The sequence below is a fragment of the Lepidochelys kempii genome, chromosome 2, assembly GCF_965140265.1.
Source record: "Lepidochelys kempii isolate rLepKem1 chromosome 2, rLepKem1.hap2, whole genome shotgun sequence".
NCBI classification, from domain to species: Eukaryota; Metazoa; Chordata; order Testudines; family Cheloniidae; genus Lepidochelys; species Lepidochelys kempii.
The window spans coordinates 8,917,265-8,938,793 of NC_133257.1; the positions used below are offsets into that span (position 1 = coordinate 8,917,265).

The 21,529-nt window shown below is 45.7% G+C and overlaps 1 protein-coding gene across 7 annotated transcripts in view; it reads left to right on the forward strand.

Moving 5' to 3' along the window:
* PTP4A3 (protein tyrosine phosphatase 4A3) overlaps positions 1–21,529 on the forward strand; it is a 169,284-nt gene that overhangs the window by 21,321 nt on the left and 126,434 nt on the right. The window contains exon 1 of one of the 7 annotated variants that reach the window (XM_073330002.1): positions 1–2,352. The exons of the other annotated variants lie outside the window; for them this stretch is intronic. The gene's annotated coding sequence lies outside the window, so the exon portion shown is untranslated. The remainder of the gene's footprint in view (positions 2,353–21,529) is intronic. 7 annotated transcript variants of the gene reach the window in all.

Below are 21,529 nucleotides of genomic sequence, written 5' to 3' on the forward strand. Positions count from 1 at the left end.
TGGGGGCCTGACCATATTTGGGCTCTAGGCTTTGCTGTTTAGCAGATAATTAACATATTGCTTGTCTTGCTATGCATAGGCAAACGGTTGTAATAGCAGCAGGGAGCAGCTGCTGTCATGGCAATAGAACTGGGCGCTCTCAAATGGTCCGAGCTGAGTTTGTTCCTTGAGTGCCTTGTGTATTGCTGTGTGGCGTTCCACCACAGAGTTAACGGTCTCAGCGGGTGTGGCTCCCAACGCAGATTGTCCCTCATGGCAACAGTTTACCAGGCCAGCTTGTTGAGAAGAAAATGTAGAAGTTGCTGAATAAACACTTGGAGGGTGCCCTGGGGAGTTTGGTACTAAACGGGAATGCCTGTGTGTTTCGGTGCCAAGCAACCTTTCCTTGGAGCCGTGGTTGTTGTGTCCTCTCTCCCCCCCTTGCAGTTTTTTTTAAGCCTGTCAGTCAAGGTTTCTCCTCTTGTTCTCACCATTTTTCCGTAACTTTTTTTTCCTGTTAGATCATGCCACAAAAGGGAGAGAGAGTGAGTGTGTGTATGAGAGAGAGAGAGAGAAATCCAGCCCTCAGAAGTCAGCTAAATATCAGCCGGGTATCTGTCAGTCTTCCTCTAGGACTAGGTGACTTGCTGATGGCCCTGTTACAGATGAGTCAGGAGCTGCTCTCTTGGGAGGCCATCTGGTGCAGGTGGGTTTAGTGTGTTCAGTGGAGGCAGCAAGAGCTGCCAGGCAAGCAGGAGCAGAGTGAAAGCACCTGTTCGTTCGCTTCCTGCCCACGCCCTACTGCCTTTGAGCAGGCATGGGGCCTGGGAGCTCCCTGCGTGGCAGAGAGTGGCCGTGTCTGTATTCCAAACCCACCCTTCCTGCTCGGATTCTTCATCTGTGCTGTCACCTCCCCCGGCCTCTTCTCATTTCTCCAGCAGCACACCGGGATCTTTCCTCCCCTCTGGATAGCTGTTATTTACTGGCGGCCAAGATGGCGGATCCATAGAAAGTGAGGAGCAGGAAAGGCCTCTGCACTCAGGGGGCATCTGTGGTGGTTTTCTGAAGTAGGGGCAGGTTCTCTGGTGCTTTGAGAGGAGAGACCCCCCCCCCCAGAAACAGCCAGACTCCCATCACTGTTACAGAGCTAGCTCCATCTTTTCCTCCCTTCTGGTCTCTGAGTGCACCTTTTCAGGTGGTCAGCCCCCTGCCTTTTCCTGTCTTGGGGGGGGAATCTCATAATTTTACCACACTCAGACCAGGACCTGGGTACATCACCAGCCACTGATCAAACTGCAGGCCTGACTGGGTTCCAGGCACCTGCCTGCCCCCCCGTCAGGAACCTGTGAGCAAGGATAGCGACTAACAGCCTTCTTAAAACTAAGGGGTTTTATTTAGCAGTGGGAACGTAATCTCTTCTAATCTTGCCCTTCACTACAAATTGAGCTAGACAGGTTTTCCTCTTCTCTTCCTGTAACTGAACGGAACCTATTGACGTTCTCCTAGCGGAGTTCTGATTGTCCTGTGTGTCTGGGGTACTCGGTCTGCCCCCCCCCCCTCTTTCTCTGACCCACCCTGTTCACACTAGGTTGAGTGCTCCCCAAAGAGAGCAGGCTGGAGCCAGTAAGGCTTCTTGCTCAATCTCCCCTCTCTCCCCCAAGATGCAACCCAGACATACCCACAGGGTGAAGTAACCATTCCATTATATGCGACAGATGCAGATACAAGATTATTAAAGAGCAGCCCTACCTTTGTTACATTCACTATTAGAATAACTGCTGCTGCATCAAGCAACAAAGGATAAACTCCCATTATCTAAATGTTACTACTAAAATATTGGTGAAATAAGAGGAAGCATTGAGGTAAACAGTCATCGTTCAGCTTCAGAGTTAACACCACGTTAACTGGGATGGGAGAAGTTTGCATCCCCCTAAGCTAGCATTTCAGGCTTTTGTTTGCAGACTAACTAAGCTAATGCTGTGCTGTTTACCTCTCTTTCTTGCTGTGATGTTGATCTCCCTAGGCAGGCGATTGCTATTTACCATTGCAGCCTTGCACAGAACTTAGAAAATAATTGATGGCTGTAGTCAAGGCAGGCAAGTATGGGTTAGAAACAAGTGCAATTACTAGTGGATTAACCTTTAGAAAGAAACCTGCAGTGGAAGATCAAAGTCTGACTTATAGAAAGGGGGGTGGGGAGGGCGGTGGATCAGAATGGGGTCTCTAGCTGTTCCTAGAATCTCTTTCCTTAGGGTGACTTTTTAAAGAAGAACCGAGAGGGAAAACTAGCCAAACTTTCCCACTCTCCCATAGACGTCATGGTGGGGGTAAGAGTTTGGGCCTCGAGTTCACCAGGACGCCTTCCTTTAAGCCGTAAGCTCTCTCTCCCTGGTTGCATGAGTGATACGTGTCTGCTCCTCCCTTCTAGCTACTCAAGTGCATTTAATCCGCGGGAACTTGGAAGGCTCAGGGTCTGTGGGGTTCTTCACTCTGACTTATTGGGGCGGGGAGCTGCCTGGCAGGCTGGCCGATCTGCTGCTTTGTGGCTCTAGGCCCTGAGGATCCAAAGCACCCATTCTCCTCTGAGTGGAGGCAGTTGCCCTGTGCAGAAGGAGTGGGGCAATATACCTCTGACCCAGGAGCGGGTGGGGGAGGGAGAGGATGTGGGAAATGGTAGCGTGGAAGGGGCAATAGAAGACGAGACCCGGGCTCGTTTGGGCCGGTGGGGATGCCACGAAGGGCCGTGAAGATAAGGAAAGCCAGTTTAGTCCCCAGGTGTGGTGCGCCTGTTGGGGGGTCCATGGGGAGTTGGCAGGTAACATGGCAACACTGCCAGCCGCTTCTGCAGCACAGCGGGCTTCCTATCAGCTCGGCAGCTAACAAGGAGCCAGCCTGATACTCCTCCCGTGCCTGCTGCTGCCTTGGAAAGGAAAAGGAGCCTCCGAGTCTGAAGTTATCCAGTAGGAGGGGCGCGTGAAGGGATAAAGGGCAGCATGTGCGAGCGGGAAAGGGAAAGAGGTAAGGTATATGCCAGAAAGATGTGGAGGCTCAGGCAGCAGGGTGGAGTGTGTGGTGGAGGAGGGATGGCAGGAACAGAACAGATGGGGAGGAGGCAGTGAATGAAAAGATGAGCCAAAAGGGGATTCAGTTTCCACGATATGCATCCGATGAAGTGAGCTGTAGCTCACGAAAGCTTATGCTCTAATAAATTGGTTAGTCTCTAAGGTGCCACAAGTCCTCCTTTTCTTTTTGCGAATACAGACTAACACGGCTGTTACTCTGAAACCTGTCAAAAGGGGATGGTGATTAATATTTCTTAACAGTGGCAGAACACTGCCTGCATTACACTGTTTGTTTGTTTTCTGTTTAAAGCTAACCGTGAATACCTTTTCACGGAAGGAGGTGTTGCATGATTGCAAATGGGACTGATGAGTGGGAGGCTTCCCACGAGCTGATCTCTCCTAAGATGCTTTATGTTAAGAAAAAGTTTGAGATGTGGGGTGGGGGAGGGAGGTGTCAGCACAGGGAAAACAGCTCTCAGTGACCTCTGTTTTCCGGTTGGCATTGTCCTGTTCTTGGGGTGAGTGTCATGAGCCATTCAGTGTCTACTTGCAGACTCTTTTGGTCTCCTCCATACGGGTGGTGCAGTGCCGTCCTACTAGGAGTGTCTGCCATCAGGAGCAGTTATTAACACGTAGGACCACTCCTGGGCAAGGAAATGAATGCCCTTACATAGCCGTAAATGCCATCTGCGTACTTGGTATGCGTAGGTGCTCTTGTGTATATAAAACGAGCTTCTTGCAATAAAACATAAAATGCTGACATTTGCCGTTTAAAATCAACCCTTCTCCACTGTGCCTGGGCGAAGTGCAGGACGACAACTTTTTCCAGTGAATGTCTGAAAGATAATCGAGCAAGTGTTACAGTAATCTTGCAATTGAACTAGCTAGCAGGGATGCAAAAAGACGAACAGGACTTTAAAAGGGATCCTGAATGTGGTAAAAGGGGCAGCCGGAGTGCAGAACTGGCTCTTTCAACAGCTTATGTTGCTCATTATAGATGGCCTTGTAAGATCGGCCTGCAGCACACGTTCTGGAGCTGGGAGTATGCATCAGGCCTTGTTCTTGTGAATAGGGTCAGCAGCTGGGAAATCGCATAACAAAGTGCCTCCGTGGTAATTCCCAGCTGCTATTAAAGCGGCTTTTAAAATAAACTCTCTCTCTTTTAAAGAGAGATGCCAAGCATTTAAGGGTTTGAACATTCCAGAGCGGGCTTTGGGAGTTCTGTCCTCTTCCACACTGGGCCTTGGCATTGTAGAGAAGGGGATGAGGGAATGGGTTTAATTATCCTGGAAACTAGGAAATGTTCTGATGAACTAAAAAATTAAAACAGGCAGGGTTTATATAGCGGTGACACTCTGAAGTCTAGCGTTATTGAAACAAGCTTTCTACTAAACTAGGAAGAGCTTTTGTTAAGACACAATATTATTTTAGCTGAAGTTTTGAATGTTTGGTGGTGGGCTATAGATTATATCAGACTCGTTTAGTGTTAAAGTTTCCGTGAACTTGATTCTTTGCGGCAGTGCCTGGATGGCGTTTATTTGTGGGGCTTGAAATCTTTAATATTAAAACTGATTTTCCTTTAACAGTGAAACATTTCTTTCTGTCTTTGTTCATGTTTGCCTGGTAACGTGACATAACCAAAAACAAACAAACTTTGCAGCTACTCTCGCTCTCTCAGAACTCCCTGAAAAGTGTTCTATTCAAAACTATTTTGGATCGATGTAGGCCTTTTCTCATACTCCTGAAAATTCTCAGACCAACTGAGTGATCTCCACTGAAAATTTTTAAAAGTGGCTTTAGGCTAGAGAGTATTTCAGCGAGAGAAAAACCTAGCATAGACTCTCAGAAGGTAGATACAGGATAATAACCTATCTGTCCACTTCTTGGCAATGAAGGATTATTATTTATTTAACACTTGTATTGTGGTAGCACCTAGAAACCGATGAGGTCAGAGCCCCATTGTGCTAGGTGCTGTACAAACATAGAAAAATACAGCCTTGCCCTCCAAAAGCATACAAGTTTAGGTTTGAAAAAGTGGAAATTCTCCTGGTAGCAATATGCTTCTGATTTGGAATTTTGAAGCAGAAAGCTACACGAGCAGGTCTTCAGTCACTTCAGCATTAAGCACAAAGAACAGGATGTGCTCATGTGCAATTTATCTGAGGTCTTGTCTCTCAGGAGGATTCGTTTGTACTGATTTCAATAACCAAGATTGCTCCATGTGTGCAAACCCCAAAGAAACTCTCAGCTGGCTTTGTTGATGCTTACCCCACTTGTAAGCAAGGGTAAGACTCAGCAAAGTATTGGAAATGTGGAATTGCCATGCTGCTGAGGCTAAAGGCGCATCTTGGGAGTTTTGAAGAACTTGCCAAACACCCGCTAGCCAGGAGGAGTTGTAAAAGGCACAGATGGGGGGCTTGTTAGTATGGGCCAGAGAAACCTAGAGCTCCCTCTTTTTCTAGGATCTGGAGTGACAGGTGCTAGGGTTCCTACCAAGGTGCTGTCTTGACCCTGCCGGGGAATGGTGTGTGTTGTGTTGATTTCTGGCTAGTTAAAGGTCTGATAACCATGAAGCTTCTCTCTGGAAGGAAGAGGGAGGTGTCTGCATCTTCCGCTCCAGTGTCTCCTGCCACCGCAGACAGGCTGGGTCTCTGCTGCACTGTGTTTTTCCCAGCTGCTGCGTGAAGAGAGGAAGAAAGGTTTCGACCATTTGTCCACAGCTTCTGCTTTTGCATCGTCTTCCCCATGTATAACAGCTACTCATCTTGCTGCTGCTGTTTCTCGTAACTTTCCCTGGCCACTGCAGCCTTGGTTGGACGTGATTCTGGCCCATCTCACTGCTGTCCGTAGCTTTCTGAGTAACATCAGTGGCACTGAGTGGAGTCTCTGGAACGTAGCTTTGCCAAGTGGCAGCAAAGACAATGGAGGTGTCTGACGGTGGGTTCAGAAAGGCAACGACTTTTCCGCGCTTGTAACAGTGAACTGCGGATGTGCCCAAAAAGCGCTAGTCATGTCACAGTCCTACAGGACAACAGTGCTTGCCCCAAGGACTGAGTGCTCCCAAAAGTCGCAAGAGCGGGTAAAAGATGTGGGGAAGGGATAATTACATACAAGGCAAGGGTCCGGGGTGATGGCAGACAGATGCTGTGACGCTGTGTACCTCAGGGGAACCCCCTGCACCCCCATGTTCATCTTTATAAAATGATTGTGTGGTATCCAATGCAAAGTTCGTCATGTTGGGTGTCTTCGGAAGGCTCATGATGCACTGAGCAGGGTTGTTATAGTGATTGTTACAGTCATGTTATAGGTTATAATTTCATGTATATAGTTATGAGGCTGAGAATATGTCCTCATGGCTTAAAGCAAGCCCAGGTAAAAACTCTCCAAGAACAGAGGGGCAGTTCACACGTCATCAGGGTATGTATGGGACAAACCCAGCCCAGCCTCAACGGAACAAAGGACGCTGGCCTAGGCAACAGCAAAAGGATCTGTTAGACTCTCCAGTGAGTCACCCCCCTTCCTTTGGTCCGTATGGGACTGCGATGAGGTATCGCTCACCTGACTCTGAAGGGGGGGCAAAGCCAAGAGGGAAGAAAGGACGTGATAAAAGGGAGAGACGTTTGCCACGCTCGCTATCTCTCTCTCTCCCACCTACATCTACAGACACCACACCAAGTGACTGAAGCGCTGATCAAAGGGGAGAGCCTGGCTGAAGAGCAACCAGCCAGCCTATGGTGAGAAGCATCTAAGGGCTTGGCTACACTTGCGAGTTAGAGTGTATTAAAGCAGCCCTGGGCGGCCTAGCTCACTACCCATCCACACTGGCAAGGCACGTAGAGTGCTCTGACTCCGCAGGTAGAGTGCTTCTGGTACTCCACCTCAGCGAGTGGAATAACGTTTGCTGCACCTTGGCTAAAATGCCCGGGTGTCAGTGTGAACGAGATGTTGCTTTACTGTGCTCTGATTGGCCTCTGGAAACATCCCATAATCCCCTTAAGTCAAGTGGTCACTCTTGTCATTGTTTTTGAATCGCTGCAGGAATGCAGATATGCCTTCCAAAGCTCCGTTTATGACAGCCGGCTGCTTATCTGCTCCGAGACAAAGCAACCATTAGTGTGGAATGCTGTGTGTGTGTGTGAGAGAGAGAGAGGAGGGAGGGAGGTCTGCTGCTGTCTGAATTTACAAGACAGTATGCTGACATGCTCTCAGCCCCCCAAAAACCCACTCTCTTCCCCCACATGCACACAACACACTCCTGTCACACTCCACCCTCACCCCACCTCATTAGAAAAGCACATTGCAGTCACTTGCATGCTGGGATAGCTGCCCATAATGCACCGCTCCCAGTGTTGCTGCAGGTGCCACAAATGCGGCCATGCCAGTGCGCTTGAAGCTGTCAGTGTGGACAGACTGCAGTGCTTTCCCTACTGCGCTCTCCGAAGGCTGGTTTAACTCAAAGCGCTTTACATCTGCAAGTGTAGCCATGCCCGAAGTTTGTGAGGACATTGAAAGTGTTAAGATCATTTTAGAATGTGTGTTGCTTTTATTTCATTTGACCAAAACTGACTGACTTATAATCACTTAAAATTTATCTTTGTAATAAATAAGTTTATGCTACCTGAAGCAGTGTGTTTGGTTTGAAGTGTGTCAGAGTTTCCCCTTGGGATAACAAACCTGGTACATAACAATTTCTGTGTTAAATTGATGAACTCATATAAGCTTGCACCTCCAGCGGGCATAACTGGGCACTGCAAGATGGAGGTTTCTAGGGTAGTGTCTGGGACCGGAGATATTGGCTAGGGTCATTCGGTTGCACAATCCAAGGAGCAGCTTACATGCCAGAGGCTGTGCGTGAACAGCCCAGGAGTGGGGGCTCTCACAGCAGAGCAGGGTGAGGCTGGCTCCCAGAGTCAAGGATTGGAGTGACCTAGCAGATCACCAGTCCAGCTAACACCAGAAGGGAACATCACAAGATGCCTTGTTTCAATTTTTATTTTATACCACACACACTTGTTAATATGTTATAGATACTCATCGGGGTGCAAGGGAAATGTAGGATAGAGGAAACACAGATGGGACAAGGGTGATGAGACGCAAAACAGAAAGGAGCCCGAGCTGCTGAACGATAGCAGTGATAGGGGGGTGGTAGGATGAGACCAAATAGCCAGGGCAACAGAGCAAGCCTCTCCTAATCCAGTACTTCAATAAGTGGTACAGTCTCATATGCACACTTTGTTGCCGTCATGCTTTGTTGCCATTTTTATTTGAGCAGGGTGGTTGCAGACAAGCATAACACGAAAGGCGTAATATCACACGTCTTCAGAGTCACAAACACAGAAACATATCAGAAAGAAAAGACTAATTGGGTCAGCTAGTCCATTGCAACTCTGCCTTGTGTAGCAAGGACTACGGTGGGGCCTTCAGTGATTTGTTCAGTTGAGAATATCTTTGACAATGAGATTTCTGTCACGTCCTTTTGGAGAATACACCAGAATCAGGACACTTCCTCCCCCCTCCCCCCCCCCACTGTGTCTTAAATTTGTCCCCCTTCCTGTCACCCCATCACTCCAGCTAGCATCTCTTCTCTATTCAATTATGTGTAGACTTCTGTTCCTCTATCACACAGTGGGGTTGTCATGTGGTCCAGGAGTGTTTGTTGTTAGCGCTTAATACTTTTAGTCTGTAAAAGTCAAACTGCTGCACCAAGGTGGGGAAATAGATTCCCCCTTTGCAAGGGTGGGGAATGGAGACACAGAAGGCATGTAACTTGCCCAGGATACATGACAAGCAAGGGGCGGAACCACAGAGGACCCAGATCCAACTCCCAGTCCAGTGCTCCAAGCACTGGATCACACATGTAGCTCTCAGTCCGTTCCTCCTAAACTAATCCCTCAGACCCTTAAGCTTTTTTTGTTGCTCTTCCCTGAATTCCTCCTAATTTATAGGCATCTTGCCAGCATAGAATACATTATAAAAGGGGACTTGTTCTTCAAGTTTCCTTCCAGGATAGCACATTTGCACAAATAGCAACCCACTCTGCAAGTAGTTCTGTGCTTCCCCAGCTATTTCTGAAATATTTGTAGGGTGCTTGGGGAACTGAATTCATGTCTTAAGAGGAGCCTAGTCCAATTTCATGGAGGGCCTTGAGCCCAAAACCTAGCCCAGTCTTCACATTTTGCCCATGTACTTCGGTGAGCTACGTCAGCTGGCAAAACATAGGTATAGTTCTTTCAGAATCCCCATGCAATTTGTCCCTCTCGTGAGAGGAAATGGGAAAGACCCCCACACAACAGATGTATGTCACGTCACTTTGTGTTCCCCTGGAAAGCGTATAGATACCCCAGTAATGACTCAGTGTAAGGATCGGGCTGGAACAGAGTTTTAAAATATTGGATGGTATTTAAATAGCAGCAGAAAGGAACCAGGAGCAGTAAAAAGCCTGCGTTTTGAAGAAGTTATGTCAGACGTACAACAGCTAGTTAAACCGAGATAGACCGACAGTCAATGGATAAAAAAGGAATAAAATATTGGAACTTTGTGAAAACGTTTAATGGTGTCTCATGAAATCTTACCTGAATTAATTAAATTGGCTTGAGTATGAGCTTGCTCGTATGATTCAAAATAGGAGAAGGAACAAAGTGAATGAGAATAGCTAGCCATATATTTTAAGTTGGAAGAGTCTAGTAGGGCCAGTGGTTCAATTCTATCTAATTTATCATCTTTAATGGTCTAGAAGAGGGAATAAGACGCAGTATAACAAAATCCAGACACTGAATTGGGAGGTGGTGCAAAGACCAGTGAGGAGGGGGGAAGCAATACAAATGCCGCTGAAGTACTTAGGATCATAAGTAAAACATAAAAATGAGTTCGCTGTAAAGAAATATGTATAAATCCCAAATGCATCTGTTCAATAGGAAGGAGAAATTGAGGCAGCCGTAATGCTGGAAGAGGCCAGGGGTGTGACAGAACTACAGATTAGGTAGGCGCTTGCAATCCAATAATTGAGTAAAAAGAGAAAGCAATTTTGAGCTGCAAATGTAGAAACATAAAGGCTGTGGTCAAGTAGCCAGAGTGTGCATTTATCTGTGTCCCTGGGGTGAGCACACCTGCAGTACTTTGTGCAGTTGTGGGAAACTTAATGCCTGAAAGATTTTTCCAAATTGGAATGAATACAGAGAAGGAAAATCAAAAATAATGGAGGGACTGAAGGAAAATGGTTGAAGAGGAAAGTCTTAAAGAAAATATATGTATAGAGGGCTGAGACTTAGTTTGAATGCTCCCAGGGAGAGCTAGGAGTTATTGGATGCTTAGGAAATGTTTCCGGATATTCAGGCTAACCTTTTCTGTTGTCCGTTTAAGCTCTGGAATAGTCTTTCACAGTGCAGGAGAAATGGCAAAAGCCCCCTGGTTTTGTGTTGTAACTGGACAGGACAAAGCATTTGACAATATCCTCTAGGGAGCAGAGCTAGTCTCTAGGTTATAGACTAGGTGCCCTATTAAACATTTTCCATGTCTGATTTCTGTGGCTTGTTTAAACACATCCTTAAGTTTTTTTAAATTAATGCAAAAAGTGCATTGGATTTCTGCTTCTCTTAGATCATTGTATGTCTTATGATTATAAGATAATCCAAAATAAGCCACTCTGAAACCAGAATACCTGCCTACAGAGGGGTTTGTGCCAGTTTAGCGATATTAATTGAAAAAACAATGTAAGCTACGTGGTGCAATTTTCTTGAGCCTGGACAGGTGAACAAATGGAGGCAACTTTCTTGAGGTGACCGGCCGGCGGAGCAACTGAAAATGTGTGATAATTCTGGGCATGGCTTCGTAAGAGACCCAATCCTGTGCATGTTAATAATGCGGAATCTCACGCTTGCTGCTTTTCCCTGATGTCCATACTGGTTAGGTGGGAAGGCACAGCTTGTTTTACCCTGAAGCTCTGGTTGTAAATATCTGAAGCATTTCTGAACAGGGAGGGGTATTTCATGTTCACAAGCGAATAAGGAAGATGGTGCCAATTGCTTACATGTAGCTAGCGAATACCCTGCGTACGATAAGGAACATTGTGGGGGTTAGGCAGCAGTATGTTGGGAAGGGAACTTCCCCCTTTGATTCTAGGAAGAGAAGAGATGATCTTTTGCAAAACAAGCCCAGCAGAAACATGCACGTAGCTTTCTTCCCTAGTTACAGAGGCAGCATCGGCATGTGATTACCAACTGTTTTCTGGCAAACTCGCACGTACAATAGAAACCAAAGGGTCTTGGATGCTCAAAGTAAAACAATTACATTTCCTAGGACTTCACTAAGACTGATTCCTAATAGTTTGCAAAGAGCCCAGTGCCTGGTTGGTTTCACATTGAGTTTGATGTCTGTCTGGAAGGGTGCATTCGTGCTAGCAAAGATTCATCCACTCTGAGTGTGGTTAGACATCATGGTGGTATAACCTCTGAACCTTCTCTACAATGGCACACCTGTCATTGTGTTTCCTGGGGACAGCGAGGCTTGCCTAGTGTAGGCTCATGTTGTGGACTTGCAAATGGCTTGGTTGGGTTTCATTGCTGAAATTATGCATGACTCTAACTGCAGCCAGAGATGAGCAAAGTATTTAACCCCATGCCCTCCAGCCAACATGGACATAGAATCATAGAAGGTTAGGGTTGGAAGGGACCTCAGGAGGTCATCTAGTCCAACCCCCTGCTCAAAGCAGGACCAACACCAGCTAAATCGTCCCAGTCAGGGCTTTGTCAAGCTGGGCCTTAAAAACCTCTAAGGATGGAGATTCCACCGCCTCCCTAGGTAACCCATTCTCAATCACCACTCTCCTAGTGAAATAGTGTTTCCTAATATTGAACCTAGACCTCCCCAACTCCAACTTGAGACCACTGCTTCTTGTTCTGTCATCTGCCACCACTAAGAACAGCGAAGCTCCATCCTCTTCGGAACCCCTCTTCAGGTAGTTGGAGGCTGTATCAAATCCCCCCTCACCCTTGTCTTCTGCAGACTAAACAATCCCAGTTCCCTCAGCCTCTCCTCCTAAATCATGTGCCCCAACCCCCCAATAATGTTCCTTGCCCTCCACTGGGCTCTCTCCAATTTGTCCACATCCCTTCTGTAGTGGGGGGACCAAAACTGGACACCGTACTCCAGGTGTGGCCTCACCAGTGCCTAATAGAGGGGAATAATCACTTCCCTCAGTCTGCTGGCAATGCTCTTACTAATACAGCCCAATATGCTGTTAGCCTTCTTGGCAACAAGGGCACACTGCTGACTCATATCCAGCTTCTCATCCACTGTAATCCCCAGGTCCTTTTCTGCAGAACTGGTGCCGAGCCATTTGGTCCCCAGCCTGTAGTAGTGCATGGGATTCTTCCGTCCTAAGTGCAAGACTGCACTTTTGCTTGTTGAACCTCATCAGATTTCTTTTGGCCCAATCCTCTAATTTGTCTAGGGCCCTCTGTATCCTATCCCTACCCTCCAGCATATCTACCACTCCTCCCAGTTTAGTGTCATCTGCAAACTTGCTGAGGGTGTAATCCACACCATCCTCCAGATCATTTATGAAGATATTGAACAAAACCGTCCCTAGGACCGAACCTTGGGACACTCCGCTTGATACCGACTGCCAACTAGACATGGAGCCATTGATTGCTACCCGTTGAGCCCGACGATCTAGCCAGCTTTCTACCCACCTTATAGTCCATTCATCCAGCCCATACTTCTTTAACTTGAGGGCAAGAATACTGTGGGAGATCGTATCAAAAGCTTTGCTAAAGTCAAGGAATAACACGTCCACTGCTTTCCCCTCATCCACAGGCCAGTTATGTCATCAAAGAAGGCAGTTAGGTTAGTCAGGCATGACTTGCCCTTCGTGAATCCATGCAAACTATTCCTGATAACTTTCCTCTTAGTGCTTCAAAATTGATTCCTTGAAGACCTGCTTCACGATTTCCTTACCCTCCAGCATATCTACCTCTTCCCCCAGTTTAGTGTCATCTGCGAACTTGCTGAGGGTGGTGTTGTCTGTGTGGTTTAACGTGTAGCGTTTCCTCCACTAGGCCAGAAGGGCATGGGTTAAGTCCCACCTGTCAAGACTTAGCCTACTGCCTAGTGCTGATGCCACAGGATAGCACCTGGGAAGCTGATTTGTTTGAGGTGCTGTTCATCAGCTGGGACTTGAGGCTACTCTCTGGCTTAAACTGGAACCCCAACTCTGAACCACCTAACTTCTGTGCCTCTGATCTGGCCCCTACCTGTATGGTTTTGAGTCTGGATTGGATCCAAAGCCCAAAGGGATCCATTTGCCAGATTTGGCAAATATAGCCTGAGGCAGTGGAAATGGAAGACTTGGCCCCTGACCTCTGAGAACAGCTCATGGTATTTCAGCACCATCATCCCTAGCTCTGCTTTGTCCTTTAGCTCAATCTGCAACCCCACATCTGAACCTAACCTGGATGAGACCAGTCTCCTAAGCCCTCTTCTTGCCTGTTTGTGGGCATCTCATGGGCCAGTAGCAGTCCCATGGTCCTTTGGGAAAAAGGTAGTGCATTCCATCAAGAACCTGCCAGTACTCCCGCACCTCAGATCAGTTCTGACATCCAGGGATGTGGTCTTGTCTACACTAAGAATGAAATCAATTTCAAGCAACCAATGGCCAGCCGCTGTGGTGGCTGCCCCTATGCAAACCCTAGGCATAGATATAGAAAGTTGCAACTGCTCCATGACTAAGTTCCACTCATGCAAATCACTGCTCCCCTTGTCTGCACTGGGGCAGCTGCATCGGTGGCTGGAACGCTACTCCAGTTCCAGCAACTAGGACAAGGCTTGCACACATGCTGGTGCTGAGTGCATCTTTGCTGCAGCATTTGCCACTCCCAAGTCACTGATGTGTCTCAGCCCTTGCTGAGCAACATACCTTGCTGAGGCAAGATGCTGCTATAGAAAACTCTATTCTGGTGTCCGGTGGAATGCTACTCGGGGATGCTGACCAAATGTTCTTGGCCATTGCTTCTAGGAAGCCTGCAGAATTGCCAGCAGGGAAGATTCAGGTTTCAGAATTGCAGTCTCTCTAGGTTCTCACAAGATTACTGGAGGCAGAGGAATGTGCAAGAGAAAATACTCTTTGCTGTTAAGGGGCAGAGAAGACGATTCTCTCATTACTGGATGAAAAAGTTTGGCTTATCTTGATTGCAATGAACTGTCCTTTTATGAGAGAGGTTTCCCAACTCCGTAATATTTAAAAAACGGACACTCCAGCACAAGTGCTGGAATCTCCCCGCCCCTGCCCCTTCCCTCCCAGGCCATGCCCCCATTTTCTCCTCTTTCCCCCCCTTCCTCCGTTGCTCACTGCTTTTCCCGTCTCCCCACCCCGCACCTCCTGGGTTGGGAGGAACTCACCTGGGAAGCAGGGGCTGGGAGTTGCAGCTACTTGATGCAGGTAGGAGGCAGCCCCGGCTGAGTAGAGTTTGGCATGGGTCATGACCCGGCACCTCCCCACGTCCCCAGCCTGCAGTAACCAGACTTTGGGTGTAGATCTGACTGGACACTGTCAGGTCCCCAATGTCCGGTTGAAAACCTGGCACCAGGCCACCCCAGATGGAGGTAGCTGTAGAGCTCCATTAAGAGAACAATTCTTTCTCCTCTTCCCTGGCCCCTCATCACCTCTAAACATTTGATCTGACTTGTGCCAATGTTGGGATGAAAGTCTGAGAAATCTGGGAGCGCTGATCATTTGTGACCAGTTAAACTGATTAGAAGAAGATTAGCGGGAAGATCCAAGCCCTCAAATTTCAATTGAAACAAACCTCTAGAGCGAAAGAAAAATCTCTGGAAAGTAGCAATAGTATTCTTCTGGCCACCGGTCCTCTGAGAACCAGCAGAGTGAGTGAGTGTGTGTGTGTGTTGGGGGGAAGGTGGGAGAGAGTGCAGACTGCTGCCTATCCATCTTCACCAGCAAATCTTAGGAATGCTTTGATGTCCATTGTATCCCATTTGGTACCAGACACCAAGATAAATTGGCACAAGACTATCCTACATCTGTTAATGAAGTTTGCAGAGTTTAAAGGGACGCTATCAGCTTGAAATTGAGTCCCTTTTGAAACAGGAATTACAAGTAGTTTCTGTCATTGCACCTGAGCCCTAATTTTGATTTATTTTACAATCAAATTTTCATATATAATTTCAACTGCCACCTCCCTTTACTAGTGTGTGAAAGACTGACACGGATAGAGAAGTGCCCGACTCTACAAAACCGTCTGAACACAGTGAGTCAAATGCACAGAGTAAGCACCTTGGGGGGAAAAGATATGTCTAAACCTTCGATGTGCTTATAACAGTAGGTTAAAGAAAAACTGAGATAGAAATATGACTTTTCAGAATGGTGATGCCACTTAAATGTGTACACACATCTTTTATTGGGTTTTTTCAAATCCATCACAAAGGTGGTGGGTTTTTAAAATATGTCCAATAAAACTGGCTGGTGGGGAGGATACCTTTTAATAGCCTTGAAGTTTGCGATATGGTGACCAGATGTCTGAAGTGGGGAGGGAAATGTGTTTCAACAGAGAATGATTGTTCCAGTGGGGGTGAATCTTATTTATTTTAAAAGCCTGTGTTTTAATATTTGCAGGCTTATTTTAAAGTGTGTGTATATAAAAGCTGACTTTTATTTATCATGTGTAAAAGGCCACCTTGTCCTTACCTGACTTAAAATTTAAGTCGTAATGTATTGAAGGTAGGAGCTTATTTTATTTACAATCTTGCTGAAAATGAAATGGTTTTAAATACCAGTCTCTGAAGTAACTCATTTGGGTGAATCTGCCCACAAAGAGGTGAGTTCAGGTCAAGGTCTCGCTTTTCTGTCGCTCAAAGCTCCTGTGCTCATTTAATGGGCTTCCTTTTGCCTTACTTCACTTAATGTAATCCATTAATAAAATTAATAGAAGTGAAAAAAATCACATCTGACTCCCAAGATGCTGTGAAGCTTGCATCACTAAAGGCTAGAGCTGGCTAGAAACTTCTCAGCGGAAGCGGAAACTGTTTTTTCCTTTGGAAAAAGGTTTAGTTGAGAACAAAATTGTTCATGAAGAACGTCCGTTTCCAAGCAATTTTTTGGGTAAACAGCTTTTTTGAAACTTTTCATGTTGGGGTTGTTTCTATTTTCTGGCAGTTCTCCCAACTAGCGAAAGTTGCAAGGCAGAGGGGAATGGCCTGAAAGTGGGCCAAAAGGCCTACTTCTTTTTTAATTTCTTGCAGAAGATCTGTAATTTCCTTATGGGGGAAAATTTTGGAAAGGGGACTTTTCCCATGGAAAACTGTTGTGGGAAAAATCCTGGTATTATGTCCAGATCTACTAAAAGCTGGGGGATTGGGTCATAACCATCTGCAATGAAGATTATCAATTTAAAAAATGAGAAAACTCTCTTACTCAGAGGTAGAAGCAGGTTACTAGAAGTAGAACCTATTAGCTATACACTTTCCTGTGGAACACATTACAGGACAGAAGTCATTTGTTAAAGTAGCAGGCTGGTTGGTCAGAGAATCTAATGCTTCTACCAATTGGTGTCACTTAGAAAGAACTCTAGAGGCAGGAGCCCAAATTCTATTTTCAGCATCTGGGGGTGGGCATAATGGTCAGGTAAGGCACCCAGAGCTTTTTAGGGCTGATCCGATCAGCAGCATATGTTACATGTCTCTTCTTTGAGAACAACATCCACACCCTCTTAACAGTTGCATGGTAATGGAGCTGCTAAGTTCTGCAGGAGAAGAGCTGTTCTCCATCTACCTGTACCTTGTGTGATGCACAGTGAATGAGGCCAAGCTCCCCAAGTGTGGGTGGGTGGGTGGGTGGCAGGTCATTTGGAAATGCATATTTTGGCATGATTGCCTTCAGCGACTTAGCAAGAGAACGTTCATCTTTCCTTCTACCCCAAAAATGACTGAACTTTTTTGCTCAAACTTAACAGAGAGCTTCACTTTTGAGCAGTAACTAAGCCTGGAAAGCTTAAGCTCTAAAGGCAAAAGTTCCAGAAAGTTGAGTGACCTGGATACAGGACACCAGGTTAGGATGAACAGAGATCTGCAACCTTGACTCTAGCAGTTATTGTTGCTTCTGTTGTAATGAGAATCCCAGAAGTTCTGCAGACTCTGACTTATATTTCCCACATACCTACAATGATCTGATGGTGGCTTTCCTGAGTTGTTTCGAGTGTGGTCTGTAATCTCCAGAACTCATGGACAATTGCTTTTATACGCCTAATTCTTAATCCTGTACATTTGCAGTTCCAGAGTACTTCTCAATCTTCCCTTACGTTTGACTTTGGACAGTAAGGTCTGGAGCAGTGGTTCTCAACCAGGGGTATGTAGAGGTCTTCCGGGGGGCCATCAACTCATCTAGACGTTTGCCTAGTTTTACAACAGGCTACATAAAAAGCACTAGTTAGGTTAGTGTGCTGCCTGGGAAGGTGTCTCATTCCTCTCCTGGAAGCGGGGCAGGGCAGAGGGAGCTTCGGATGTATCTACAAAGTTCAAGGAGCCTATCTAGGGATCATCTCAAGAGTGACCCTTTCAAGTGTTAGACTTATTTCTATAATACAGCAGGTGTGGTTCTCCTTTCAGATTCCCCCTCATTGATACCTTATCTCAGAACAGGGAGGCCACTCTCCCTCTGCCCTACATAGCAGGGGGCTGGGGATTCTGTACGATCAGGGTACGCTCAGTGTGAGGCTAATTTGTCTTTGTTCCTTCCCAAAGTGTTCTGGTGGAAACTCAGGCCCCGAATTGTCATTCCTCCCCAAACCCCCAGAAGACCCGTTTGCCTCCAGGATCTTGCAAAGATGCTGAAGTCATATTCCGTACGAAGAGATTAATAGGCCACAGCTATGACTGGGCACTTTCTCCCATGGCCAGAAGCACGACTGTCTTTCTGTTTACTGTATTCTCCAGGACAATAAAATGCAATGAGTTGGGTGGCCCCATCCTGGTTTTTGTATCTGACTCACACAACAAAACCACCATTCAGTTATGCCTCCTGTCCAAGGAGGATCTGCTCTCAAGGACTAGATTCCACATCCGAGCACAGAGTAGTTAGTCTAGCTACCGGACATTTGAGAGGTTCCAGTTAAAATAGGAAAGGTATTTATCATAACTTTTATCTTTGAGAAAATGTTCCACAAAAAGAGCATCTTCAAGGGCCCGGTCTAGGGGTAAGACATTGGGGTAAGCCATTGGAATGAATGGATCCGGTCAAGAAAAGACCAAAGCCTATCTTTCTTGGAGCTCTTAAAGTCTTGATATGGGCCTAAAATCTCAGACTCTAATGTCCAGGTGGTAACCATTTCCAGCTCACTAGAGACAGTAAGTGAGCGACTGTCCTCTCATCCAGATGTAAGTAGCTTTCTTAAAGATGCCATGCTTCTTAAATCTACACCAATTAGAACTTGCTCTTGAGACCTAAATCTAAACACTCTGTCAAAGCATCTTTTGATCCCTTGTCAGAAGTGCCCATAGATTTTCTATCTTTAAAGGTTGTCATCCTGTTTGCAGTCACAATAGAAAGGAGCAGTTCTGGAAGTTAACGTCCGGTTGGGGAATGGTAGTACCACATGTCTAATGAGGGCTAAGTCATGGATAAGAGTTAACACAGCCTTTATTCCTCAAATGAAGCGGGTTACAAGAAATTGGGGGGATAGGAGGAATATGTATCATCAGATTCCAGCATTGTCACTCTATCTCTGAAACCTGAAATGTCTGAGTCCATGTGGAGTAATACGAGTAGCTACAAGCATGACTGAGAGTTCTTCTTGTTCAGAATATCACCAGGTTCAGTCATCTCTGGGGTTTGCAGTCTGTTACCATCCAAGTTTTAAGTTTTCAGCCATTGTTATATTTTTTTACATGCCTTTACAATTTACACCTGTGTGACAGCACGAGTTTTCAGCTACTAGTATGAAACATATAACGAAATGTTGCATGGCCTCCTTATAATGTTTCTACACCTTCACTGAGATTGTGTGTGTGTGTGTGTTTGTTTTTAAAATAAATTACATGTGCAGGCCGTATTGGTCCTTGCCATTGGAGAAAGGGCACTGCTTACTGTGTTCGCTGGATAACTGATCTCTTCTTTATCTTTACTGTGCCCAGCCAGTCACTGATCTTTTCGTCGTCTTTGTTGTCACTTCCCTTTTCTGGGTCAGCAACTTTTATAGCCTTCTTCCAAAACTCATGATTGTACACTTGGCTTGTTGTGCAAATTGGTCTCTCTAAAGTCTACTGAGATCTGGTCCACGTACCGAGTCTTTGGTCTTCCCCATGGTCATCTTCCAGCCACGATCATTGCAACACCCTACCAGTGGAACTCCCAGGTCTCCACTGTTTCTGTAATATAAATCTCGTTGTTCATCCTTTGTTTCCCCCTTGGTGAGACACTGCTATTGTAATGGATCCCATTGTACTGGATCCGCAGAATTTCCCTGCAAAAAATCAGAAAATTGTAACTTACTGGAAATTTCCTTTTCTAGCGGGAAAGCACGCAGGTGTATTACAGTGGAACTTACCCATTGTGCTTGGAGCTCAACGGAGGCAGAACCAAACCTGTCTATCAAGGCAGGCTGGGAGTGGCCACACCTGTAGAGACCTAGCCAATATGAGATACTTCCAAAGCTACTTTGTAGAGCTAAGTCATTTAAACTTTAATTCATAGGTTATTTAAAACAATAAATTCATATAAACGCTTCCTACCGCAGAGCAACTTCAGATTTTGACCCCAGCTACTGGAGGAGAGAGGTAATATAAAACACACTTAGAAGGAAAGTGGAAGAGTGCACGACTGTTCTAGCTCCTCTAATTATAATCCTTGTGCCGGGTAGGTTGGTTTTGTGGACTTTCCCACAAGAAGAAAGGAAGTTTTTGGTTAAGTGCTGGTAAATTTTCCTATATAAGTACATTAAAGGTAGAGTACTTGGACAGATAGCTGCAAAATATCTGGAAGTTTAGTCTGGCATGTTTCGATATGGAGGGAGGCTTTGATGGATCATTGGTCCTTTGCTGGCCACTGAAATGTTTCTGCAACTTCTCAAACACTACGATTGATGTGCCCTTCCTTTCAAGGTGGCAGTAAGTCAGCAAGGGAACGCTCTATTTGAGATCTGCTGAGGAACAGACTTTCTGCAAACTGTAGCTAGTTTCCTGGGAACTTTTTCAAGACTTGGCAGCTGAGCATTACAGGGGTTTTCACATAGGAACCAAAAATATTGTTGTCAATGCAATGCTCCTCTCTCTAAATGCAGGGTCAGGTCCCTCAAAAATCAGACTATTGACGAACAAACTAGTGTATTAAAAGCTTTGGTTTTCTTGGAACTTTTGGATTGCAAAGTTTCAACCAGTGCCAAAAAGATTTTTGTTTTATTTACTTTGCAGGCCAAAAATATAATTCAGCACAGTGAAATAAGGAAGCAGGAGCTCTCATACTGATGTAGCAGAGTATGCAAACTGTGGAAAAGCTTGACTATGCATTTTACTGTCCCCTCATATTAATACAACATTAGGGCTGAGAAATAAAACACTGAGAAATCAGGAAATGCAGAATTAAAATGGAAACTTCTGCCTTAGCTCTGTCTCCTTTGTACTTAGAGTCTGTCTTTAAAATATGGTTAGCAGTGTTGTTTTAGCCATGTTGGTTCCAGCATATGATAGAGACAAGGTGAGTGAGGTAATATCTTCTGCTGGTGAAAGAGACAAGCTTTCAAGCTCTACGGAGCTCTTTTTCAGGTCCTGAAGAAGAGCTCTGTGGAGCTCGAAAGCTGGTCTCTTTCACCAACAGCAGTTGGTCCAATAAAAGATGTTACTTTATCTACCTTGTCTCTTTTTTAAAATGCGTCTCTCTCTCTCTCGTTACAAATATGCCAGTTACTATGATACAAATTGGAACTTCTTTGTACAGATTGGTCTTTAGACCTGGTTTATTTTGTAGATCTCACTGAGACTTAAAGCCTAAAACCAAGTCTGAAGTAATTTGGTGGAGTAGCTTTTTTAAAGTTCAGAACTGGAAAGAAGCCCATGTTCTAAACCCACACTAGCTTTGAATTGCTTTTTAAAAAGGAATGAAGATTTCAGCTTGCTGACTTTATATGTTCTTACCTTGAAAACATACTTAACTCAAAACTACCTGATTTGATGGCTGGGAGCCGAAGAGGAACGTTTCAGGGGCTTATGCTGAACAGGGATTTGGAAGTTGCCTTATTCAAAAGAATCACACCTGCGTGTCTAAAAGGTAGTCTGCTTAAATCCAGCATTCTTGAAAAATGGGCCACTTCCATTTTAGGTGCCTAAATATGAATTTAACAGCCTGATTTCTAGAGACTAGAGTTATGGTCTTCACAAGTACCTGAGTCTCATTCAGCTCCCAAGTGCTTAAGTTACTTTTGGAAATGGGACTTGGGCTCTCTAACTTAGGCAATTTTGAAAGTTTTACCCAAGATTTGAAAAGTTTTTGC